Source organism: Scyliorhinus canicula, chromosome 9 (assembly GCF_902713615.1).
Source record: "Scyliorhinus canicula chromosome 9, sScyCan1.1, whole genome shotgun sequence".
Taxonomy (NCBI): Eukaryota; Metazoa; Chordata; class Chondrichthyes; order Carcharhiniformes; family Scyliorhinidae; genus Scyliorhinus; species Scyliorhinus canicula.
In genome coordinates this window covers 23366851-23394080 of record NC_052154.1, presented here as the reverse complement: position 1 = coordinate 23394080, position 27230 = coordinate 23366851, and the positions used below count along the sequence as shown (strand labels likewise).

General features: G+C 47.2%; 1 protein-coding gene across 1 annotated transcript in view; it reads left to right on the top strand.

Annotated features, from left to right (window-relative positions):
- The window catches only part of cdh13 (cadherin 13, H-cadherin (heart)), a 1126050-nt gene that overhangs the window by 371401 nt on the left and 727419 nt on the right, over window positions 1-27230 (top strand). The gene's annotated exons all lie outside the window — the stretch shown is intronic.

Sequence of the window (27230 nt, the reverse complement as noted above, 5' to 3'; positions counted from 1 at the left end):
GGTCATTTGGCCAGCGTGATAACATAAAAACATGACTTGCCCAATTTCAGTTGGATGTTTAAACATGTAATAACAGATTGTATCTCAGGAAACCATTTGTAGAATGCCCCAGCTCGGAAATCTTTTAAATTTAAGCTTCAATTAAATATTAGGAAGAAGGAAGTCTTTGGGCTCCAGCAGAAATTCCGTCCATATTCCACCTCTCTCTGTGCCACTGTATTGGCAACTTTGGCATCTGATTGGCATCCTATTTGATGCTGAGCTATGTCCTGACCCCAACACCAGGATTGCCTACTACCACCCCGATATCTTCTTGCCACCCCTGTCCCAGCTCTTCTGCTACCAAAATCCCTTTATCCATCCATTTGTTACTTCCTGGCTCAACTATTCTATTTTCTCCCGGCTGGGCTCACACTGTGCATCCTTCGTAAGCTTGAGCTTATTCCGCTCTGCTGCCTGTATCCTAACTCATTCCCAGTTCCGTTCAGCTGTCAGCCCTGTACTCACTGACCTACACTGCGTGTCTGATATCTCCTGACAACGCCACCATTTAAAAATTCCTTTTTCAAATCCTTCCATGACTTCACCACCCCCCCCCCCCCCCCCCCCCCACCCACCCACCAACCCCTACTCCCCATCTGAAATCTCCTCCAGCCTTTTGATCCTGTGAAATACCGCCACTCCTTTAATTCTGGACTTCAACATGTTTCTCGTTTTCATTGTTCTCCCACAAATGGTCAGGCTTTCAGATCAAGAACTCCCTTCCCAAACCATTCTCCTTCTCTGCCACTCACTCCTTCTTCAAGGTGCTCCTGAAAACCTCTTCGACTAGGATTCTGGCCACAAAATCTTGCCATGTGGCCTGGTGTAAAATGTTGATTGATAACGCTGCTGTAATGTGCGTTGGAACAGATTACAATGTTGAAAAGGTGGCGATAAAGGCAAATTGTTGCGACATGACAATGAAGGACACATTCTTAGTATTGAAGTTAAGTATATCTGAGCCAGTTATATATAATTTCATATTGCATTGCATATTGTGCAAACTGCCAAAATTGTTATTCAGATGATCAATGCATTTATAGATGAAAAAGTGGTTGTAACTAAATTTTTTTCTTTTTATTTCCTGGATGGTAAGTTGTCTCCATATGCCTGTCATGCAACTTTGTGGATTTCCAGAAGGCGCCATTCAATAGATTGTTACACAAGAGTAGGGTTTATGAGATTAGAGGTAATATATTAGCATGGATTCTGGATTGACTAACAGAGACAAAATAAAGAGTAGGAATCACAAAGTTCTGGATTATAACTAGTCAAGCACCACAAGGATTAGTGCCTGGGTCTCATAGAATCATAGAATCCCTGCAGTGCAGAAGGAGCCACTTGGCCCATTGAGACTGCTCTGACCCTCTGAAAGAGCACCCCATCCAGGGTCAGGCCCCCGCCCTATCCCAGCAATCCAGCAACCCCACCCAACCCTTTCAACACTAAGGGGCTATTTAGCAAGGCTAATCCACTTCACCAGCACATTTTTAGACTGCAGGAGGCACCCGGAAGAAACTGTCATGTGAGAGTACCTTTAAGAAATGAGTGTTTATAAATGGGTGTATGTATAAGTATCTGTAGTGAGAGTACCTTTACGAAATGGGTGTTTATTACTGCAGTGATGTCAAAGAGTGGGTGGAGCTGGGCTGTCTGTCAGCTTTTTACTTTTGTTTTAGGCTGTTTGCTGCAGGGTGTGTTTTAGCTTTGTTTTCAGACTGGATAGCTGCAGTCACAGCCAGAAGGTGTATGAGTCTCTCTGTAATCTAAAGACTGTAAATCAATCCTGGTGATTTAAAACTAATAACAGTGATGACTTTAACCTGATGTGCTTCTGGTAAAAGGTGTTTTAAGTCTTATGGATGTTAAAAGGAAAGCTTAAAGGATTACTTAGTGTTGTATTCTTTGGGGTATTGTATTTTAATTAATGGTTGCTAAGATGTTCACTGTATGTCTTTAAAAGGTTAACTTGAGTTCATAGAATAAACATTATTTTGCTTTAAAAAATTATTTTCCGACTTCCGTTGACGGTGGGAGGGAGGCGGCCGCGCAACGGAGGGCTCCCGATCACGAACGGCATTTTCGGGGATTTAAGCCCGGTCCCAGGGTCCACGGAGGTGTCCAAGGCACGGAGGAGGCACGGAGAAGGCACGGAAGAGGCACAGAGGAAGCAGAGTAGAAGAAGATGTCCAGGATCAGCAGGAAAACGTCCGGTAAAAGAACAGCTGAGGGCCCGTTGGGGAGTGGAGAGGTCACCACGGGGTCACCAGGGAAAAAGGAGGCTGGAGCACCAGGGGCGGCTGCATTTCTGAAGGCTGAAGAAATAACCAAGGTGATGGCTGCAGAATTCGAAAGGCAGTTTACAAAACAACTGGAGGCGATGAGGAAGGGGATGAGGGAGGTTTTGATTGTGCTGGTGGAGGAGGCGATTTCCCCGGTGACGACGGCGGTGGCGGAGGTGCGGGCGCAAAGGGAGGCGCTGAAGGTAGTGGAGGAGACCGTGGCGCAGCACGGTGATCAACTTACCTCGATGGGGAAGGAGATGCGGAAGGCGATGGAGGTGAACAAGGATCTGCGAGGAAAATTGGAAGACCTAGAAAACAGGTCCAGGCGACAGAATTTGAGGATTGTGGGGCTGCCCGAAGGAGTTGAAGGGCCGAGGCCGACGGAGTATTTTGCCGCTATGCTGGCGAAACTATTGGGGCAGGGGGAGGATGCTTCCCGATATGAACTGGATCAGGCTCATCAGTCGGGGAGGCCTGTACCAAAGGCGGGTGAGACTCGGGCAAGAGTAGTGACTTTGTGCTTCCGTAGGTACTGTGTGAAAGAGAAGGTCCTGTGCTAGGCCAAGCAGAAGCGGGTGGTGCAGTGGGCTGGAGCTGGTATACATGTATACCAGGACTTTACGGTGGAGCTGGCGAGGAGGCGGGCAGCTTCCAACCGGGTGAAGAGGGCACTGTACATCAGCAAGGTGCAGTGCGGCATTGTATATCCAGCGAAGCTGAGGGTGACTTATAAGCTCAAGGACTTTTATTTTGGAATGGCGGAAGCAGCGGAGGAGTTTGCGAAGGCAGAAGGACTGTGGCAGAACTGAGAAATTGAGAAATGGCCATGTGCCGATGTAACCTCAGGACTGTATTTTCTTCTTTTTTGTCTCTTCATTTTTGTTTCTCTGTGTCCGGCTGTATGGGCTAAAGGAGCCAATGTTGTATATATTTGGACAAGGGAAGTGATGGGATTTGCACTTCCCAAAGAGCGAGGGCTCTTTGGGGTGTAGGTGGATATGCGGGGTGTGCATGCTAAAAGGGGATTTCTGGGCTTTCCTTGGGCTGGGCAAGGGGGAAAGGGACCCGGGCGGGGGCCTCCATGCTGGCCGGTTTAAACCGGCCAGTGAACGGGAGTGAGGTGGGGGGAGGGGCTGCGGCTATCGGAGCCTGGCAGAACAGGGTCCGAGTGGTCTAGCCGGAGTGGAACGTTGGGGGGAAGGTACCGAGGTTGGGGGAAGGAGTTTTACAAGAGGCAGTGGGCGGGAGGAGTTGGAGGGGAGGGGGGGGGGGGGCGGTTTTACAACTCTTGGGTATCACATACGGTACTCTTTTGGAGGTTGGACGGCATTGAGTGTGTGTGTGTGTGGGGGGGGGGGGGGGGGGGGGGGAGGTGGACTCTAGGGTGACCATGGGCGGTCCCGGACTCCTTTCTTTTTTCTCCTTTCTTTTTTTGTTTCCACCGTGGGAGGGTTTGTTTTATTGGATGCATATATTGACAGGTGGGCCGTTGTTTGGGGTGGTAGGAGGATGGGGATCATTGTTATTGTTAAGTGGATTGACTTTGTATTTGTTACCGTTTACTGTTTGGAGGTGGGGTGGGAATTTTGGTGGAAAATGTGAAAATGGAGAATAAAAACATTTTTTAAAAAAATAATTAAATAAAAATACTTTTCCATTTCTGCTGTACCACCCTGTAGAGTGGGCTGTGTGCACCCCATACCACAAGCCATTAAAAGCTGTGTGTCAGGTGAACACTATGATACACTTTGGCGTTCTCTAAATCCCCACAATCCTGGCCCATGACAAAACCCACGCAAACACGGGGAGAAAGTGCAAACTCCACAGTCACCCAAGGTTAGAATTGAATCTGGGTCCATGGCTCTGTGAGGCAGCAGTGCTAACCACCGTGTCGCCCTGTATCAATGACTTAGATGAGGGCACCACTTGTGATATATCCAGATTTATTGATTGTCCAAAACTAGGTTGAACAATAAGTTGTGTGGAGAATGCAAAGAGGCCGCAATAAATAGAGAAAGAAGTCTTACACACACCAGGTCAAAGTCCAACAGGTTTGTTTTGAATCATTAGCTTTCGGAGCACAACCTGATGCTGTACGACTTCTTACTGTGCTCACCCCAGTCCAACGCCGGCATCTCCACATCATGGCAATAAATAGAGGCAGGTTAAATGATTGGAAGTGGAAGTGTGAAATTGTTCACTTTGGTGAAAGAATGCGAAATCAGAATATGTAGGGCTAGTAAACGTTGGGATTCAGACGGATTTGGGTGTCTTTGTACACGAATCACAGAAAGTTAGCATGTAGAGCCAGCATGCAATTGGAAAGGCAAATGATATGTCAGATCTTACTGGAAGGGCTTTGCAGTGTAAGGTCAATGCAGTATTTCTCCAGTTTTGCAGGGTGTGAGAAATGATGGAGGCAGTGATAGAGGCAGCGATACAGTGAGTATGGATATGAAAAGACTCTGTTGAAGTTCAAATGAAAAGAAGGTGACTCCTATTTTGGACTTCCTTTCTGCAATGCTAGTTTTAGTCCCAGACAACAAGTTGAGAATATGCTCCTAATTTTATATCCTTGTTGCTTCTCGTGTTGTCTGCCATGATTATCTTTTTTTTTTTTTTAATAATTTTTTTTTTTAAATTTAGAGTACCCAATTATTTTTTCCAATTAAGGGGCAATTTAGCGTGGCCAATCCACCTACTCTGCACATCTTTTGGGTTGCGGGGGCGAAACCCACGCAGACATGGGGAGAATGTGCAAACTCCACACGGACAGTGACCCAGAGCCGGGATCGAACCTGGGACCTCGGCGCCGTGAGGCGGTTGTGCTAACCACTAGGCCACCGTGCTGCCCCTGCCATGATTATCTTGATCAAAAGAGCTGTTTGCAGCCTGATTTTCAGGCCAGTTAACTTGCTCAAAACTGTCCAAATAAATTTAAGTTTGGGCATTTAACAGGCTGCACAATCTGTTGTAATTGTTCTTTGTCCAGAGTGTAACTCAAAGGTAAAACCTCAATGCTTTAATACACCACATTACCTATTTGTCAAGGCTCATAATGAATATTTTTAATTTACTGTCAGTGTCACATTGGCCCTCCTACATTGCTTTGTCTCAAATACGCTTGCTGTTATTAAAGTAATAAAGCTAGGCTTTGGGCAGATTAAAGGTACCTGATTTCTTAATAACGTTTCACCATGGGGACTGCAATGTTTTTTTTAAAAGGAGAAAGTCATTTGATTTATTCAGTGCTCTGCTTGATCTTGGGCCTTCTGAGATTTTAAGACTATGAATTATTTTATTAGACCCAAAAGCCTGGACATTTTTTTAAAAACTTCATTTCTCTCCCCCCCCCCCCCCCCCCCCCCCGCCAACTTCTATTTCATGCCACAAAGGATCCGCACAGTTTGAATTCATGGTGGGTGTTTGTGTTAGGATGATAATTGGCTAGCTGCATTTTCCATGGTGACAACCAAGTACATCGGGGTCATAAGCAACCTAATTAAAAATAAATAGGACTGCGGGAGAAGTGTGGACCAGTCAACGCTGAATCCAATGCCTTTACAGCTTAGTTATAAAACATTGCAATTTTTAAAGCATTTATTTATAGCTTTTCCCTGGGGCAATGAAGTCAAAAGGCAAGAAAAGTACATTTTCTTAGGTTTTGTGTACTCTTTGGTGACTGCGGGTAGATCAATTCCCCTTTTATCTGGAGGCAAGGACGGAGGGAGAGTTTGAACAGAACGAGTAAACCTCCAAGAACATACAAATCACAAATAAATCCAAAAGTGATACATGTAAGTGTTACATTTGTCACCATTACTGGCATTAATTTGAACAACTATTTGTGAATTTGGCGCACGCAAACTTTTTTTCCATCCCTGTTTTGATCCCTTTGCATCTTGCACCACCTACAGCTGAGAGGACTGGCGGGGGTTAGGAGCCTATGGCCACTATTCATGTTGCATTGTGGTTGCTGTGAGATATACAGCACTGGCTGAGCAATGATGCTCATCGTGGCAAGTCTTTCCCTTGACCTGTAAGAGATATTTAGACTCTTGTTCAGCGCTGGATGGCCATTGGTGGATGGCCACCAATTTTTCATAGTAGCCATATACAGCCAGCATTGGGACCTTGGGTTGTGCCATATTATTCTTGCCATGAATAATAGCAGGGCCCTACTGAAACCTCCAGCTTTGCTTCTCAGCAGGAAGGCAGACATTTCAATTAGACCCATCAACAATTATAACAAGGACTGATATGTGCAGATAGGATAATTAAGGGTCTTGTTTGACACGTAGCGATGGATGGTGTCTGTGGTCTGCCTTATAGCTTTGTGATTGGGGTTGAAGCATAACTGGAAGAAAGACAATTTACTAATTTCAGTAAATCCCAGGGCAGCACAAGGAAATGGGAAATAAATTAAAATTCAGATAAAATTGAAAACATGAAATCAGCCTGCAAACAAACTGATGATTTGGCAATGGAGCACAACATTCTAAGTACTTTTTAAAACTGTTCCCCCGTAGTAACTGTGAGGTCATTGTTCAATGCACTTTCATTCCCACATTGCTTTCAACCTCTTCCCTCACAAATTCAATACCATTCATTCAACTTGACCCCCATTTTGTTTCCCAATGTGCAAGATCTTGCATTTATCATATCGTTTGATTATAATCCTGCTGCCTTCAAATATTGTTTAAATTTTCCTGCCCCTACTTTGTCAGGCTGTGCTGTACAGCCCCAGTCATACATAGTCATACATTCTAGTCATACATAGAAAATAGAAGCAGGAGGAGGCTATTCAGCCCTTGACGCCTGCTCCACCATTCATTATGATCATGGCTCATTATCATGTTCAATGCCCTGAACCTACCTTCCACCCCCATATCCCTTAATTCCTTTCGCCCCAAGAGCTATATCCGCGATCGGGGCCCACCGATCGGCGGGCGGGCCAGTGACGTGGGGGCACTCTTTTTCTTCCGCCGCCACCACGACCTCCACCATCGCGGAGGCTGACGCACCGGCGCATGCGCGAACCGGCCGGCGGGCTTCAAAGGCTGTTGGCGCAGGTTTTGGCGCCAGTTGGCATGGCGCCAACCACTCTGGCACGGGCCTAGCCCCTAAAGGTGCGGAGAATTCCGCACCTTTGGGGAGGCCCGACGCCGGAGTGGTTGCCGCCACTCCGCTACGCTGGGACCCCCCGCCCCGCCGGGTAGGGGAGAATCCCAGCCCGTATGTTGGAGATCGGAAAGGAAAGGGGCTCATCACTGATGCGGACGCTCCAACTGGAAGTGTTAATATTTTAAGGAGAAATGGGAGCTCATTGTGCCAATGAAGATAGATGCAACATATTTGACACAGGCCAATTTAGGGGAGAAAGACCTGCACACTAATATCGTTGGAAAATACATGATCGGATTTTATGTTGGGTTATTTTTGCCTTGGGGGGGGGGGGGTAATCAGACTTGCTTTACAGCTCCTCCTACCAAGTTGGATTCTTAAGTGATTGTTGTGGCTTAAGTAGTGACTGCCACAAAAGAAACAGATTTTAAAGAAGAAAGAATTGTATAAAACATTTCTTGAGCCAAGAAGACCAGGGGTTTTTCCCCAAATCCACAGGAGATGTAGCTTCCCTACCCTGGTTGCCAATCCAACTCGCATTCCTACAGTATATTCGGCCCATTGAGTCAGCACCGACCCTCTGAAAGAGGGTCGCCCTATATCCCTGTAACCTCGCCTATCCTGCATATCTTTTGGGCACTAAGGGGAAATGGCCAATCCACCTAACCTGCACATCTTTAGACTGTGGGAGGAAACCGGAGCACCGGAGGAAACCCATGCGGACATGGGGGGGAAAGTGAAAACTCCACACAGACAGTCACCCAAGGGTGGAATTGAATCTTGGCCCCTGGGCCAAGCAGTGCTAACCACACTGCCTCTCTCCATTGGGCTTGCTTTAGATCCCCTGGTGGTGGCGATGGTTTGACCAGTGCTAGCAGCTCACCAAGGCCCAAAATCAGGCTTCTCGTTTGGGACATGCACTGTTTGCACACCACTGGTTGTGTTATCGGACAACAGACATTTTGATAACTACTTGGAAACTTTCTTCCTGAATAAGGAAATTGGTCACATGTGGCCATGCTTCTCCTGAAAAGCAGTTCACCGGGGCACAGTGTAGCCAATAAAAGCCGAGAGACCCCGTTCCCAGGATCCACTCGGCTCACTGTGCCCTCCAAGATCTAAGATAATTCCCGTTCACTGTGTGCTGGCGGCTAGGCCACCCTGGGTGGGTGTTGGGGGGCTGCGGGGAGGGGACCCTGCTATAGTGCGTTGGGCTTGTGGAGGTCGGTGGTCAGGTCAGGAGCCTCTGAGATCGGGAAGCCATTCTAACTGCACTGAGGATTTCCAGCGAGTAGAGCTACTCGGTGTAGAAAATGGGGGCTATGTGCTGCCTCAGCCATGCGTTTCCCACTGAGATCCTTTGTTTAATGTGAGTGGCATTGTATAGCCGAGAAAGACCCGGCTAAATGCGCTCGCTATGGGACTTTGTTCCCATTTAGTTGAATCGCACCCATAGGATCTGTATCCATCAGAAATTGTGTTAACTATCACATATCAGGTTATCAAATTGCTTCTCCTATTTTCAGGAATGAGAATAAATTATTTAACTCATTCCTTTCATGGATTAGAGAGGTTGATTGACATTACATCAGCAATTATCATGCCATTAAAAGACTAATTCAATTTTACTTATCAGGCATAACTCAGTGTGGCAAGTTAAATTGACAATTGATGTGCAAGATTTTTAAGGGAAGGCTAAGTCTATAAAATGGCCAACAGCATTTTGGATCTTTCTAAATGGGGACGTGTGTTACAAGAGTAAAGCAATATATTTGCAAGAGTCATTGATCAAGCCACACTGAGTGCCGCATACATTATTGGGCACCCCATTCTCCAAGGGATATTCCCTACACAGCAGGGAAAGGTAAAGAAAATTCAATTAATGTTTTTGAAATTGTACAGGAGATTGGTAAATTGAAGTGAGAAAAGCTGCTCAGTCTGATTCGGGAGTTAGTAACAAAAAATTCTCTCTTAACCAGCAAAACATAATAGGAAGGTCTCCTCGTATAAAGGACAGAATTTTACAGACCCTTCTGCCAGCAGATTCTTCCTGTTTGAATGTCTCGCTGCATTTTCCAGCCTACTTCCTTGCCACAACAGGGCCATAAAATTCCGCCCATAGAGTTGATTTAGTGCAGAGTGCAGTTAAAGCAGAGACCATCGGATCCGATTCGGGAAAATTGAATCAACGTTTGAAACCGAGAAAGATTCAACACCATAGGTGTGGTGATATGCATCACTGTAAATACGCAAGGGGTTAATGTAAATACACTACGACTAAGTAAACACTAGAGGGAGCACCAGAGACGTCATGACATGTAGACATACAGCTAATGAACACACAGTATAGGACACGACCGATGGGCAGTCAAGACACCCAGAGGTGACACTCCCACAAGGGAGCATTACACAACCCATAGATATGGACAGGGCACACATGCTCTGTTTCTTTCCACTGCACGACTCCGTTGAGAGCGCACAGATCGTCTCCACAGTGAGACCACTGCACAACTCCACACAGGGAACGATGCCAGACTCCACAGAGAGAGCGATACAAGGCTCCACAGCGAGCTTGTTGACTGACTCCATGATGAAAGCTACGCAAGACTCCAGAGCGCAGTCCTTGCATGAACAAGACTATGAAGGTCTAGCAACCTCATGTGAGCAACCAGCAGCAGACGATGCAAGTCTGCCACACTCAAGTGCACAACAAAAAGACTCTGACAGTCTACCCAGCTCATCTAACTGACAAGAAGGCACTGAAGGTCGACCACTGTATGTGCGACAAGTGACAAAGGCTTCACAATTCCCATACAAGGGGCGGCATTCTCCCCTACCCAGCGTGACGGAGGGTCCCGGAGTAGGGGAGTGGCGCCAAGCACTCCGGGGTCGCGCCTCCCCAAAGGTGGGGAATTCACCCCACCTTTGGGGGCCACCCCCGCGCTGGAGCGGTTGCGACCAGAAGACCGGCGCAAAAAACCGGCGCCCCCGGCAGCGGGGCTGGCCGAAAAGCTTTCGCCGGTCCGCGCATGCGCCGGCAGTGACGTCAGCGGCAACTGCCCGCTGACATCACTGCCGGCGCATGCGCGATATGGGGTTCTCTTCCGCCTCCGCCATGGTGGAGGCCGTGGCGGACGCGGAAGAACATAGTGCAGCCAGGGCACTGGCCCGCAGTCTGAGCGGGGGGTCCCGATCGTGGGCCAGGCCACCGTGGGGGCACCCCCCGGGGATCGATCGCCCCCCGCCCCCCCAGGACCCCGGGGGCCTGCTCGCGCCACTGAGCCCGCCGTTCCAGAGGTGGTTTAAACCTCGGCGGCGGGAGAGGCCTCCCAGCGGCGGGACTTCGGCCCATCCGGGCCGGAGAATCACCGCAGGGGCCTCTACGATCGGAGTGGCGAGATTCCTGCCCCCGCCACTTCCAGGGTGGCGGAGAATCTCTGCCACGGCGGGGGCGGGATTTTAGGCGCCCCCCAGGCGAATCTCCGACCCTGCTGGGGGTCGGCGAATTTTGCCCAAGATGTGTGACATCTCAGCGAGATGGACAGATCTCAGCTAATGTGCACAGAGGCACTCGACAATCAAAGTGACTCCAGTGACACCCGTTAATTCAAACCTCATCTACTCGGGCCTCTCCGCAAGTACCTGAAATGACTCCAGACGGGGAGCATCAAGAAACCAAAGGTGATTCAGGTGAACCAGAAAGGGCTCCAGACGGGGACCATCGACAAGCCAGTGAACCGGACATGACTCCAGACGGGGAGCGCCGGGGAATCAGAAACGGCACGCTCAATGAAACAGCAGATGCCACAAAGGACACTGACACAGTAAGTTTGAGAAGTAAGTTTGTGAAGGACTCAAATTCTCCACTCGGTGTGGTCATTGAGCGCAACAAACACGACAACAAAACCTACAAAAACAACAACATAGACAACAACAACAAGCGTACCAGAGCCAACAAACACAACAACAAGCATGTCAATAACAGCAATGACAACAACAATAGATCAACAACTGGTACGACATGGTACAACTCTGCCCATGAAGGACAATGTTACTGCTCAGCTCAGAACAATAGCGAGAGTGCAAACATACCATGGCATGTCAATACATCTTACCAATTCACGTTTGCTACACTACGGACAAGCAAACCAGCTTTCAGGAAAGATATCATCAAGAATTGTTACCACAAGCATTGAAAAAAAGAGTCCACCTCAGACAATGAAGTGATTTGACCATTTGAACACCTCCTGATGACTTCTTGGTTACGTAAACACCAGGACACTGACGGCGTTCACAAGGGAATGACAACATCAACATTGACACTTCCATAACAGCACAGGAAAGCCACTCGACCGTGTAAATTCATGAACTTTGGACTCATAACTATTCTTTGATCTTGTATAGTCATCACAGTCATCATAACTTGTACATGTCATCACGTATTTACCTGTTTTTGTTCAATTTTTCTTTAACACTACAGAAAATATGTAACATGTGAAAAGGGGGATGTGGTGATATGCATCACTGTAAATACACAGGGGGTTAATGTAAATACACTACGACTAAGTAAATACTGGAGGGAGCACCAGAGACGTCATGACATACAGGCATACAGCTAATGAACACATATAATAGGACACGACCAATGGGCAGTCAAGACACCCAGAGGTGACACTACCACAAGGGGACATTACACAACACATATATAAGGACAGGGCACACATGCTCTGTCTCCACAGGCGACACTTCGAGAGTAGGACAGGGGCAGATCAGAAGCATCACACCCACCACGTGGCTTAGAGCAGACTGGTTAGTTAGACTGAGTTACTAGAGCAAGATGAGCAGGAGAGTCAAACTCATAGAGAATTGTGCTAATGGTTCAATAAATTGCATTGAACTTACTTCAAAGTCTGGAGTATCGTTTGGTCAAAGCTTCATCGAGTTGCAGCCTGTGTTATCCCAGAGTACACAACACAACAATAGGGAGAGAATGAGGCAGGTAAATTGGATTCAGAAAACTCTTGCAAAGAGCTACCACAAAAGCAACAGGCCAAACGATGTCCATCTGTGCTATTATCTCACAAGGTTCTACACTTGATCAATCTGGCAACCATTATTCTGGCAAACTTTAATCCCTTCTAAAGTAGATATTTGTATTACTCTTTTTCTGAAGAACTGAATTGGTTTTCTACTATTCAATAGCTTTTACCTGAGCTGTGTTATTTGCATTTAGTATTCTGTGAGACAAAATAATTATTTTAATTCCCATTATTCATGCCTTTTTACATTTTGTGCCCGAGTGTTCTAATTCCCTTACGATTACATAATCTGCTCATAGCTGCAATATTCACCCCTCTCAACCATTTTGACAATTTGAAGCAGCCGCTTTTTTTTCCATTGCTAGTACATATAGTTGCAAATGTCTTCATAATTTGGAACTTGGAAAGCCAGAATAACTTCCCGTTGTTTTGCAGTTTTGCAGTAACATTTTCCCACTAGTTCATTTTGAAAGTAGAAAAATCTAGAAGCACGTGCGGTAATCCAATTTGGCCAAGATGAATTATGCAAGGCTAAAATAATCTGTTTCAATTCATCAGATACCATTGAAATACATTCAGTGAAAGGTTCACCCAATAGCCTGGGCTGGATCTGAATTGAATTCTCAGATGTGAAAGGACGAGATTTTAACTAACTACCCTATGCCTCTGGAAACAAATGGTTGTTGAGGTTATAAATTGGGCCACTATGTTTCTGGCGCACCTTGTGCCGTATGATTATCCCCTACTGCTGATTAGCACTGTCGCTTCACAGGGCCAGGGTCCCAGGTTCGATTCCCGGCTTGGGTCACTGTCTGTGCGGAGTCTGCCCGTTCTCCCCGTGTCTGCGTGTGTTTCCTCCGGGTGCTCCGGTTTCCTCCCACAAGTCCCGAAAGACGTGCTGTTAGGTAATTTGGATATTCTGAATTCTCCCTTAGTGTACCCGAGCATGCGCCAGAGTGTGGAGACTTGGTGATTTTCACAGTAACTGCATTGTAGTGTTAATGTAAGCCTACTTGTGGCAATAATAAAGATTATTATTAAATCATAAGGAGGGTATTTAAGTAAATGTGAGAAGACCATTTGTAAATCTTGGGCAGGATTACCCCAGCCCTGGGCCAGTCCGGAGAATCCCCGCGACCAGGCCACGCCGCCCCGACACCGGCACGCAATTCTCCACAGAGCGGAGAATTGGCGCTGGTGTGATAGGAGCGGCGCCAATCGCGGGCCGCTCTACGCAGCCGGCCTGCCGATTCTCCGGCCCAGATGGGCTGAGCGGTCATAAGAAAAGAACCGAGTCCCACTGGCGCCATTCTAACCTGCTCTACGCCAGCGGTACCTCGGCGTTGAAGCGTTGGCTGGCAGCCTGTAGGGAGGGAGGAGGGGTCCGACCCTGGGGGGGGCTTCTGATGTGGCCTGGCCCGCGATCGGAGCCCACCAATCGGCGGACCGGCCTCTGGCTGGGGGCCTCCTTTCCTATGCGCCGGCCCCTGTAGTCCTGCGCCTTGTTGTGTCGGGGCTGGCATGTTGAAGGAGGCTACTGCGCATGTGTGTGTTGGCGCCGGCGCAACTGCGCATGCGCGGATCCCGTGGCACACTGTTCACGCCGGGATCGGCAACTGGAGTGGCGTTAACCACTCCAGCGCAGTGCTGGTCCCCTGTAGGGGCCAGAATTAGTCCTCGGAGTGGCCCTTTCACGCTGTCCTTAAACGCGATGCCGTTTACGACGGTGTGGACACTGCCGCGGGATTGGAGTTTCCACCCCAATTCCTGATTTTTTAAAGTCTTACACAGTGTCAGTAGTTTTTGCATCGTGGAAATGCCTTTTATTTTTAGCTAGTCTGTTTCTCATAGCATTGAACAGAATACGTCGCACTGATGGCATTCTGTGAATGTTTAACTCTATTTCACATCCTTTATTTCTGTCTCCCTCCTGTTTAGTTTCTTTCCCACTTAACTCTTTTCTTTTAATTTCTTCTTGATGGAGAAAATTAATTTGTGCGAGGGTGTGTAGCCACTGATTTAATACTCCCGCCAAGTTACACTTACCCCGTTTTCTTCACCAGCTGGGAGGTGGTGGACGCAATGATACGTTTGGAGATCGTCACCATTGGGTTTAAAGTGCATTTAGGGCTGGAGTGATGGGTAAAAGCAAATTACTGCGGATGCTGGAATCTGAAACTAAAAACGGAAAATACTGGACAATCTCAGCAGTGGGGTCAGATTCATACTGTAGTGGGGGAGGGGATGCATGGAGTGGGGAGGCTGGATACAGGGCCAGCGATAGGTGGAGTTTGACAAAGATGTCGAGGACAGAAGACAAAAGGAATGTAAATGAGGGTGATTAAGGCTAAGAAGGGTGCGGATAGTGGCACATAAAGAGATTGGAATGTGCGAATGGCACAGCAAAGGTGTCAGAGAACAACTAGGAACAGTTGGCCCAAGTGGAGTGGAGAGAAGGGGGACAAGGGGGAGGGAAAAACAGATCAATGGAAGAAACAAAAATGAATTGATTAATCAAAATGGGGTGAAGGTGGAAGAGAGAATTCACAGTCTGAAGTTGTATTCAATGTTAAGTCCGGAAGGCCTAATCGGAAGATGAGGTGCAATTCCTCCAGTTTGCGCTGGGCTTCACTGTAACTTTGCAGCAGGCAATGATAGGTGTAGTGTGTCCCAGTAAAACTGTGATAGTCACTAGGTCCCTTCCCACCCTAACCCACACTCGCTTATGCCACTCTCTGCCAGCCAAACTGTTGCTCCATTGGGTCCTTTACGACATCTCACTGACTTCTCTTCCTACCACTCCCTAAACCCAAATATAGATCTTCCCCCTTACTTCCTTTGTCCCATCATTATATCTTGCCTTCATCTTGCTCGTTGTTGCTCAGATGATCTATTACTCTACATGCTCTAAACAGGTGGTTACCCATGCCCCAATTTACCTGCAACTTGCTTTCCCTGTTGTTCATCTCAAGAAATAATCTTATTCTTTCAAAATGCAACTGGTTTATTTGATAAAAAAAATTAAATTATAATGAGTAAAGATGCTTTTTCTTTCACTTGTCGCTTGGGTATCAGCAGCAGCTTCTTTCTTTCTCTCTCATCTATGAAGAATTGGAGTTAATTTTTGGAAAATAAAATACAGGAAGATAATTAGTTTGCTTCAATACTCAAGAGAAATGCTTTTATTTTTTTAAATTACCATTAAATAAAATCATGCTTTTCTCTCCCACGATGTTTCTCCATAATCTTCGACTCAATAAATTTTACCTGTTGTTTCTCAAAATTATTTGAAGAAAAGTTACAGAACGGGAAGTGTGAGAAAATAAAGCCACACTTAATGGGACAAATCTCAGTCGAAGAATAGGCGCAGAGTTCTCCCGTTCGGGACTAAGACCTAGTGGGCAGCATGGTAGCATTGTGGATAGCACAATTGCTTCACTGTTCCAGGGTCCCAGGTTCGATTCCGGCTTGGGTCACTGTCTGTGCGGAGTCTGCACATCCTCCCCGTGTATGCGTGGTTTCCTCCGGGTGCTCCGGTTTCCTCCCACAGTCCAAAGATGTGCAGGTTAGGTGGATTGGCTATGCTAAATTGCCCTTAGTGTCTAAAATTGCCCTCAGTGTTGGGTGGGGTTACTGGGTTATGGGGATAGGGTGGGGTTGTGGGCTTGGGTAGGGTGCTCTTTCCAAGAGCCGGTGCAGACTCAATGGACCGAATGGCCTCCTTCTGCGCTGTAAATTCTCTGATTGATTCTATGATGGGCGTGGGGAAGAGAGGTAAACAGGATATCCCGATCTCCTTAATTACGCGGCCAGAGATTGAGCGCCATATTCCATGGTGGGGCGGGCTTGAGTGCGTGCACCCCACCATCGTATCGGGGTGCCATATTTAAAAGGCGACCAACATCTCCGACCCACGTTTGAAGGAAGAAGATGGATCTCCTGAAGACTCGAAGAAAGAAGATGGATTTCCAGGAGCACTCTGAGGCTGGAAGACCCCCCCCCCCCCCCCCCCCCCCCCACCCACCCACTGTTGTTGTGATCCAGGGTCCATTCCATACTGAATTCCAGAGGGTGTCCCAGGCAATCTGTAGGTGACGTCCGACCTCAGACATGCTCTAGTCCGACGTGCTTTCCCTCAGCTGGTGTAGAGAGTCGGGCGTAGGCAGATTGTTCCCAACAGGCATTCATCTACATCCCACTAACAGGATGCAAGTCAGTTTCATGCCACCACCAGTGGCTTTCCCCATGGCGTGCACCAGCGGGAGATCCGTGGGAAATTCACACGGCATAAAACCGACTTTCAGAACTCCCACTGAATTCTCTTCCTCCCCCACTTACCCCGACAACCTGCCATGTGTGATATTCATATGAAATGTGCCACTTTTCATTTTGTCTGAACGTATGTTGGATATTTTAAAATTTCAATTGCTGAGCGAGGAGGTCGTCAGAAGGCACAACCATATGTTGACATACTCTCATTATAAAAAGAAGGAACTAATGATTTGGAATTTGAAACAAGAATAATGGTAAGAACATCTTTGCAATTGAGTAAATATCGCTGAGACTTCCAGAGTATGTATTAATGCCATTAAATGCAGAAATCCAGGAGTTGCTATCAGACATCGTGTTGCTTCAGTCCTTGTCGACATGCACAACATTGAAATAATAGCAACGGCATGTACTTGCTGCAACGTTGGCACTGATATTTGATAACAATTGCTTACCAACCTCTTTTGCCCATAAAACTAATTTTACCTGTGTGGAATTTTATTTCCTCAAATATACTGGTTTTGGAGATTTAAAAAAAAATTTACATACATTTTTAAAAATGTTTTTATTCTCCATTTTCACATTTTCCTCCAAAATTTACACCCCACCCACAATCAGTAAACGGTAACAAATACAAAATCAATCCCCTTAACAATAACAACGATCCCATCCTCCCACAACCCCAAACAACGGCCCACCTGTCAAGATATGCATCCAATAAAACAAACCTTCCCACGGTGGAAACAAAAAACAAAGGAAAAAAAGAAAAAAGGAGTCCAGGACCGCCCATGGTCACCATAAAGTCCGCTCACCCCCCCCCCCCCCCCCGCCCCCCCCCCCCAACACTCAACGCCGTCCAACCTCTGACCCCTTTTAGCACACACACCCCGCATATCCACCTATACCCCAAAGAGCCCTCACTTCGAGTGCAAGTCCCCCCACTTCCCTTGTCCAAGTATATACAACATTGGCTCCTTTAGCCTACACACCCACACGCAGTGAAACAAAAAAGAAGAAAATACAGTCCTGAGGTTACATCGGCACATGGCCATTTCTCAATTTCTCAGTTCTACCACAGTCCTTCTACATTCGCAAACTCCTCCACTGCTTCCGCTATTCCAAAATAAAAGTTCTTGAGCTTATAAGTCACCCTCAGCTTCGCTGGATATACAATGCCGCACTGCACCTTGCTAATGTACAGTGCCCTCTTCACCCGGTTGAAAGCAGCCCGCCTCCTCGCCAGCTCCACCGTAAAGTCCTGGTATACACGTATACCAGCTCCAGCCCACTGCACCACCCGCTTCTGCTTGGCTCTGGACAGGACCTTCTCCTTTACACTGTACCTACGGAAGCACAGAGTCACTACCCTTGACGGCTCACTCGCCTCTGGTACAGGCCTCCGCGACCAATGAGCCCGATCCACTTCAATCGGGAGGGATCCTCCCCCTCCCCCAATAGTTTCGCCAGCATAGCGGCAAAATACTCAGTCCGCCTCGGTCCTTCAAGTCCTTCGGGCAGCCCCACAATCCTCAAATTCTGTCACCTGAATCTGTTTTCCAGGTCTTCCATTTTCCCTCGCAGATCCTTATTAATCTCCAGCACCTTCCGCATCTCCTTCCCTATTGAGGTACGTTGATCACCATGCTGCAACACCGTCTCCTCCACTTCCTTCAGCGCCTCACCTTGCGCCCGCACCTCCGCCACTGCACCCGCCACCGCCGTCGTCACCGGGGAAATCGCCTCCTCCACCAGCACACTCAAAACCTCCCTCATCCCCTTCCTCATCGCCTCCAAGTGTTTTTTAAACTGCCTTTCGAATTCTGCAGCCATCACCTTGGTTATTTCTTCAGCCGTTGGCAATGCGGCCTCCCCCGGTGCTCCAGCCTCCATTTTCCTAGGTGACCCCGTGGTGACCTCCCCACTCCCCGACGGACCCTCAGCTGCCTTTTTAACGGCCATCTTTTTGCTGATCCTGGACATCCTCTTCTGCTGTGCCTCCTGTGTGGCTTCTACGTGCCTTCTGCCTGCTTTTTCTGCATCCATGGAGCCTGGGAGCGGGCCTAAAGCCCCGAAAATGGCGTTCCCGAACGGGAGCCTTCCGTTGCATGGCTGCCTCCCGCCCGCTGTCACCGGAAGTCTCGTTTACATACATTTTTACCTGTTTCTGCGTCCCAACGTCCTATTTGTATTTACCAACATTATTTCACTTTCTGTTTATTATTTAAATCTAATTTATTTTTCCTGCTTTATACTTCCTGTTTGAAGCTGCATGTCTCAGAAGGGATTCTTCAACCTGATTCAAAAGCCATCGGATAAAATTTCTCGGAGATGCGTGTCATCCTGAGCGTCGGCACATAACATGCTCATTGGCCCACCCCATTTAATATTCAATTGAGCATGGAGCAGTCGTGTGTGGAACTTCTCTCTATCCTTGGGAAGAAGCATGTCTTGGAGAACTGTTGACCAATCAATTTGGCAGACAGCTCTCCAGCCCCTCCAGGCATAGCACTGCAGTGGCCAGAGGTACTGCGACACTTCTGCCTGGAACTAAATCCTGGGACTGATCCATGTTTGGACCTGGGGGCAAGGTGTTTCCTAATGTCCTGGGGGTTGGGATGGAGGCAATAGCATCAGGGGGTAGACCAAGGTGGGAGGGTGGGCCAAAGCTCCCGGATCATGGCGGGGAACGTGTCCCAAATCTGAAAGGGCCTTCAAATTGAGGCGCTGCCCCTCCTTCCTGCCCATGATTGAGAAAAGTTGTGAAACGGATTGCCCGCCTGCCCATGCAACAATTTAAAGATCACACGGGCAATGTAATGCTCCAGGCAATAGGATAGATAATCTATGCAATTGGTTCGATAGTTCTCCTGTCAACCAGAAAACCACCCAAGTGCGGGTGCTGTTGGGATGTGTGCCTGACGTCACTTGATGGTATTTTATGCTCTTCCTGGCTGGGCGTGCACCCACCAGGGACTCTGCCCATGGTGTTTTTTGCGCTACTCACAGATGTCACTGATCCCTTACAGAGGGCGCTATGGTGGAAAAGACACAAGACGAGAGGAAATTTTCACTGCCAAGCATACAACGTGTTTGGGGGCAATTGCCGACATGGTGTCAGTAAACACCATTCGTTGAATACTGAGATAAAATCCCAAGTCAATGCATATCTCATGGTGCTGATGGAAAGCATGACAATTTTATTATTGAATGCACTATTCACAGTGCTTCATACAGGAGTAATGAGTACTGAAAGTACTTATAATTGTTAGGCTATCTGTGTAATCTTGCGCTGGAGTTGTATAAATTTCCTGCAATTAAAGATTAGGAAGACGGAAGCTATTGGCTTTGGTCCCTGCTCCCAGTCACCATCTCCAACCCTCTGCCTGGCAAATGTCTGAAGCTGGATCAGACTGGTTGAGGCTTGATATTACATTTGACCCAAGGTTGTTAGGACACCCTGGGCTAGTGCCAGCCCAACCGGAGTCACAGCACAAGTGAATTAACCAATTATTCTTAGAAAAATACCAGATGTCTTTGGCCCTTGGTTGCCCAATTTGTTTACAGTCTCCAGGTTTGTAAATGTAAACACAGTTACTTTTTATTAATAACAAGGACTGTAATGAAATATGCAGCAAACATAACTGGCTGAGTATTATTTAATTCCTAATTCACTGCTTTAACTTGCCCCCACCCTCTTTCTCTCATAAATATGAAATGAAAAATGAAATGAAAATCACTTGTTGTCACAAGTCGGCTTCAAATGAAGTTCCTGTGAAAAGCCCCTAGTCACCACATTCCGGCGCCTGTTCGGGGAGGCTGGTACAGGAATTGAACCATGCTGCTGGCCTGCTTTGGTCTGCTTTCAAAGCCAGCTATTTAGCCCTGTGTTAAACTAGCCCCTATATACACACACACAAGACAGACAAACGCAGATGGGAAGAAAGGGGGAAAAATATGTGAACGGAAAAAAGAGTCCGTGTTTCAGATGGTTTTTTTTTAGCACCTTACTCCTCTCGAAACTTTGCTTTCAGTTCGAGATTTTACTGTTGATTCATTCAGGTCTCTATAGTTACAGAAACACAGCATTCACAGCCTTTCTGGAGAGAGTGAGAGAATATAAAAAACAGCCAGTGAGAGCATCTACAAATATATAAAGAGTAAAAGAGTAGCTAAAGTAGACTTTGGTCCAGTAGAGGGTGAGACTGGGGAATTTAATAATGGAAACAAAGGAATGGCAAAGACTTTGAACAAGTATTTTGTATCTTTCTTTACAGTAGAAGACACAAAAAGCATCTCAAGAATAGGAAATATTCGAAGGGCAAAAGGGAGGGAAGAGTTTAAACAATCACTATCACTCCAGGAAAATATCTAAGTAAACTATTGGGACTAGCGGATGACCTGCAGCCTAGGGAATGAAAATAAGTAACCGCAGAGATATGGATGCATTGGTTGCAATCTTTCAGTATTCCCTAGATTGGTTAAGTGAGTAGGCAGAATATTGACAGATGAAATATAATGTGTGGAAATGTTTCCCACTTGCAAGGAAGAATAGAAAAGTAGAATATAATTGAAATTGAGACTGTAGAGATCTACACGACAGAGTGATTTGGGTGTCCTCATATATGAATCACAAAATGTTAGCATGTAGGTACAGCAGGTAATTGAGAAGGCAAATGGAATATTAGCCTTTATTGCAACCAGGATGGAGTGTGATAATAGGGAAGCTGTGCTCCAACTGTACAGGATATTGGTGAGACTACACCCAGAGCCCTGCATAGTGTTAACAAGGGATTTATTTGTATTGGAGGTAGTTCCGAGAATTCACTAAATTGATTCCTGAAATTAAGGCGTTGTCTAATGAGGGAACATCAAATAGGTTGAGCCTGTACTCATTGGGGTTTGGAAGAATGAGAGTTGATTTTATTGAAACATATAAGCTTCTAGGGTGGCACAGTGACACAGTCGTTAGCACTGCTGCCTCACAGTGCCAGAGACCCAGGTTCAGTTTCAACCTTGAATAGCTGTGTGAAGTTTGCACGTTCTCCCTTTGCCTCCATGGGTTTCCTCTGGCTGCCCCGACTTCCTCCTACAGTCCAAAGATGGGTCAGATGTTAGGTCGACTGACAATGCTAAAAATTGCTCCTTGCTGTCCAAAGGTTAGGTGGGATTACAGGGTTACAGTCGGGAGGGTGAGTGGGCCGCGGATGGGTGCTCCTTTGCAGGGTCGGTGCAGACTTGATGGGCTGAAAGGCCTCCTTCTGCATTGTAGGGATTCTATGACTTTTGAGGGGGCATCTCCTCATGGGGGAATCTGGATCTAGGAGGCATAGTTTCAAAATAAGAGTCATCACATTTAAGAAGATGAGGAATTTCTTCTCTCCAAGGGTTGTTAGTCTTTGGAATTAATTATCGCGGATAGTGGAGGTTATGTCACTCAATGCTGAGTTAGACAGATTTTGTATTCACAAGGGGGGTCAAATGTGATTGGGGACAGGAAGAAAAATATGGTTGAGGCCACAATTAGATCAGCCATGATAATACAAAATGGTGGAGCACATTCAAGGGACTGAATGGCCTACTCCCCCTCTTTTTTATGATGAAATCTACCTCTTAGACCAAATGTTTAGTCATCCACCCTAACACCTCCTTCCATGACTTGCTGTCATATTTTGTTTTGTAATATCCCTATGAAGAACATTAGGGCATTTTAATTGTCAAACGTGCTGTTTAGGTCTGGATTGCTGTTTTAGTAAATAATGTTGTCAATATATAATTTTACCAATGATTTTTAGCAAATTCAGAGCACTAAAATCTAATCCACGCCGGTTCAACCAGTACCAGCTTGGATTTCTTGTGGAATAATACAACTTCAATTGCAGGACATTCAAGCCAATTCGGAAACTAATTAGGAACAGATATTTTCTTGTAATATTGAATTTGATGGCAGATTTGTCCAATTGGCTGTGGTCCAAAATTCAGTGGATTCCATCTGAACTTGGAGTCCGGTTTATTGCGCATGGAACAGGTAGACCTGCTGTCTTGAGTTCAATTTTTTTAAAATTTAAAATAATTTTTATTGGAATTTTTTGAAAAATATATATCAACAGAACAATAATAACAATAACAATAATAAAGACCCCCCGGCACCTGTAACAGCGCATATAACAACCCCCCCCCCCCCCCCCCCCCCACCCCCACCCCCCCCCCACCCCCACCCACCCCCCAAACCCAATAAACAAAATAAATTAACAATAAGCAAATTAACTTAAACACTATCCCCCTAAACGCCCCCCCCCCCCCGCCGGGTTGATGCTGCTGCTGACCTAGTTCCTTATCGTTGAGCCAGAAAGTCAAGGAAAGGCTGCCACCTCCTAAAGAACCCTTGTACCGACCCCTTCAGGGAGAATTTGACCCTCTCCAGCTTAGTGAATCCCGTCATGACATTGATCCAGGCCTCCACGCTCGGAGGTCTCGCATCTTTCCATTGCTGCAAGATCCTCCGCCAGGCTACTAGGGACGCAAAGGCCAAAACATCGGCCTCTTTCGCCTCCTGCACTCCCAGCTCCACCCCAACCCCAAAAATCTTGAGTCCCCAGTCTGGCTTGACCATGGATCCTACCACCCTCGACACCGTCCTCGCCACCCCCTGCCAGAATTCCCCCAGTACCGGGCATGCCCAGAACATAAGGGCATGGTTCGTTGGACTCCCCGAACATCTGACACACCTGTCTTCGTCCCCAAAGAACCTACTCATCCTAGACCCGGACATGTGAGCCCGGTGCAGCACCTTGAACTGGATGAGGCTATGCCTCGCACATGAAGAGGAGGAGTTCACCCTCTTCAGGACGTCCGCCCATGTCCCCTCCTCAATCTGCTCCCCCAGCTCCACCTCCCACTTAGCCTTCAGCTCCTCAACCGACGCCTCCTCCACCTCCTGCATCACCTGGTAGATGTCAGACACCTTCCCATCCCCGACCCACACCCCCGAAAGCACCCTATCCCTTACCCCCCGCGGGGTCAGCGAAGGGAACCTCTCCACCTGCTGCCTAGCAAACGCCTTGACCTGAAGGTACCTGAACATATTCCCCGGGGCGAGCTCAAACTTCTCCTCCAGTTCTCCCAGGCTCGCAAACCTCCCATCAATGAACAGGTCTCCCAACTTCCTAATGCCCGCCCTGTGCCACCCCAGGAACCCGCTATCCATGTTCCCTGGGACAAACCGGTGGTTCCCCCGCAGCGGGGCCTCCACCGAGCCCCCCACTTCCCCCCTGTGCTGCCTCCACTGCCCCCAAATTTTGAGGGTAGCCGCCACCACCGGGCTCGTAGTGTACCTCGTTGGAGGGAGCAGCAACGGCGCCGTTACCCGTGCCTTCAGGCTCGTGCCTCCACAGGACGCCATCTCCATCCGTTTCCATGCTGCCCCCTCCCCATCCATTACCCACTTACCATCGAGACGTTAGCCGCCCAATAGTACCCAGAGAGGTTGGGCAGCGCCAGCCCCGCTCTATCCCTGCCCCGCTCCAAAAAGACCCTCCTTACCCTCGGAGTCCCGTGCGCCCAAACAAATCCCAGAATGCTGCTGTTCACCGTCCTAAAAAAAGCCCTCCGAATGAAAATGGGGAGGCACTGAAACAAAAACAAAAACCTCGAGAGCACCGTCAATTTAACGGACTGTACTCTACCCGCCAATGACAACGGCAGCATGTCCCACCTTTTAAATTCCTCCTCCATCTGCTCCACCAACCTAGTAAAATTGAGCTTGTGCAGGGTCCCCCAGCTCCTAGCCACCTGAACCCCCAGGTACCTAAAGCTCCTCTTTAGCGGGAGCCTACCAATCCCCTCCTCCTGATTTCCCGGGTGTACAACAAAGTCTTGAGTTCAATTTAAGCCCACTCTATCCTTATTGGATCAGTTCCGATTCAGAAATAGTTTGGCGACTCACTCTTACATCGGCATTGCGACAGAAACGGAAGTGAAATTTTCGGCAGCGGAAAAGATTGTTCCTGAATGAGATTTTCTGCACGTAAAGGGTACTTTCGCAAGGGGACTTATCCCCGACGATAAACGACGCAGAGTGAAGTCTTGCTCAATGGGAGTGACAGTTTCAGAATCTGCTCTCTTTGAACTCTAGCTCTATCTTCCAATTTACACCTTCAGCTAACAAGTTTCTGTCAGGGCGGAGTCTTGCAAAGTAAACACGAAACTCTCATTTTATTCTTGTTTCTCCAGCCAGGCCGGAATGTCCTGGCCGTTGTCCGGCGGCAGAATTCTCTGGTCCCCGCGGGTTTCCTGGCGGCTTGGGGTGGCTTCAATGGAGATTCCTGTTGATGGCAGCAGGAACAGAGAATTCCGCCAGCGGTGAATGGTGCGACCTCTCCCACTGTTGGGAAACGTGTGGCTGGGAGGCTGTGGAATCCCGCCCATAATCCTGACCAGCAATCTGTTTCTTTTGTGTTGCCCACCTTTAAGGTTGCATCTAATAATGAGCTCCTGTTGCCACCAGATTTGTATCCTGCATATTAATAATTTGCATTTTGAAAATCTGCATTTGTGTTCCACCGTGAGAACCTGTGTCTTTTCTTTTGATTTTTTAATGCTCTGTTAAGAGCCAGAAATACTTTAATCCCTTTAATACGTCACGTAGAGCAAATGTAACCAGAACTTAAAATAAGAGCAGGAAGTGAAGAAGAATAGCTAAAATAAAAGCAAAATACTGCAGGTGTTGGAAATCTGAAATAAAAAAGGAGAATGCTGGGAAAACGCATCGTGGACCCAGGTACAATAGCTCTTATTTGTTACTTATACCCTCTCTGTTACTTATTCCCCCTGCATTTTAAAATAACCTGTTTGAGATACGATATCACACACCATTTAGGCGTGCTTTGATTCCGTTCTTGAGACCAATGATAGTGCTGCTGTGCAGCTGATTATGGTTCCTCCCTCCCTACCTAGAAGCTGATTTAGAAGCTTGTTCTAGATTGGAATTACCTGTGCTGGAAATCACGGCTGATTGCAACAACTTATACATATCTAGGAGCTATAACATAGTAAAATGTCCCCCAAAACATTTCTCAGAAGTGTTATCCCATAAAATTGGTGCTCTTAGCATGGTGGAGAGGTTCAGGGAGGGAGTTCCAGAGCTTTGGACCTTGGCAGCTGAAGACATTGCCGACAATGTGAAGAGATTACATTTGGGAATAATAATAATCTTTATTGTCACAAGTAGGTTTACATTTACATTGCAATGAAGTTACTGTGAAAATCCCTTAGTCTTCATAGAATTTACAGTGCAGAAGGAGGCCATTCGGCCCATCGAGTCTGCACCGGCTCCTGGAAAGAGCACCCTACCCAAGGTCAACACCTCCAACCTATCCCCATAACCCAGTAACGCCACCCAACACTAAGGGCAATTTGGACACTAAGGGCAATTTATCATGGCCAATCCACCTAACCTGCACATCTTTGGACTGTGGGAGGAAACCTGAGCACCCAGAGGAAACCTATGCACACACGGGAAGGATGTGCAGACTCCGCACAGACAGTGACCCAAGCCAGAATCGAACCTGGGACCCTGGAACTGTGAACCGATTGTGCTATCCACAATGGTACCGTGCTACCGTGTTGCCACACTCCGGCACCTGTTTGGGTACACGAGGGGGGCACTCAGAATGCCCAGTTCACCTAACAAGCACTGTCTTTCGGGACTTGTGGGAAGACCTGGAGCACCCGGAGGAAACCCATGCAGACACGGGGAGAATGTGCAGACAGTGACCCAAGCCGGGAATTGAACCTGGAACCCTGGCGCTGTGAAGCAACAGTGCTAATCACTGTGCCAGAGGCCACAATTGACAGAACACGGATATCCCTGAGGTTTGCAGGATTGAAGAGCATTACAGAGACAGGGAGGAGTGAATCCACGAGGGATCTGTAAATAAGCATGCAAATTTTAATATCAGGGGCATTACTTAACCTGTAGGTCGCTGAGCATAAGTACGGCAATTGTTCCTCACAGATATATCCAAATATGCCCTGTACACAGGTATATTAGCAGTTGTGACAGTGGATACAATGATTGTTTGCAAATGTGGTTAAAATGCAAGAGGCAAGCAGTAATCCTACGAGAATAAAATCCCATTGATGCCACGGTGGAGCAACAGAAATGTCACTGCACATTTTCTTTAATTTATTTGTTAGCTGTAAAATAACAGTATTAGCAAATCTGCCATCAATAACACCAAATTAAAGTACACTAGTGCCTTAATACCCTTAGTGACTAAAAACAAATTATGATTTTGACACTAAGTACCTCCTGTCTCATAGGATTAACACACATCAGCAGAGCCAAATAATTACACCAGCTGAACTAACAGTAAATCTCATTTGAGCACACAAAAACAGCTTCACCATTGGATGTTATAACATTGCATTTTAAAACTGTCAGTCAACGACCTTTTCAAATTTGTTTCACAAC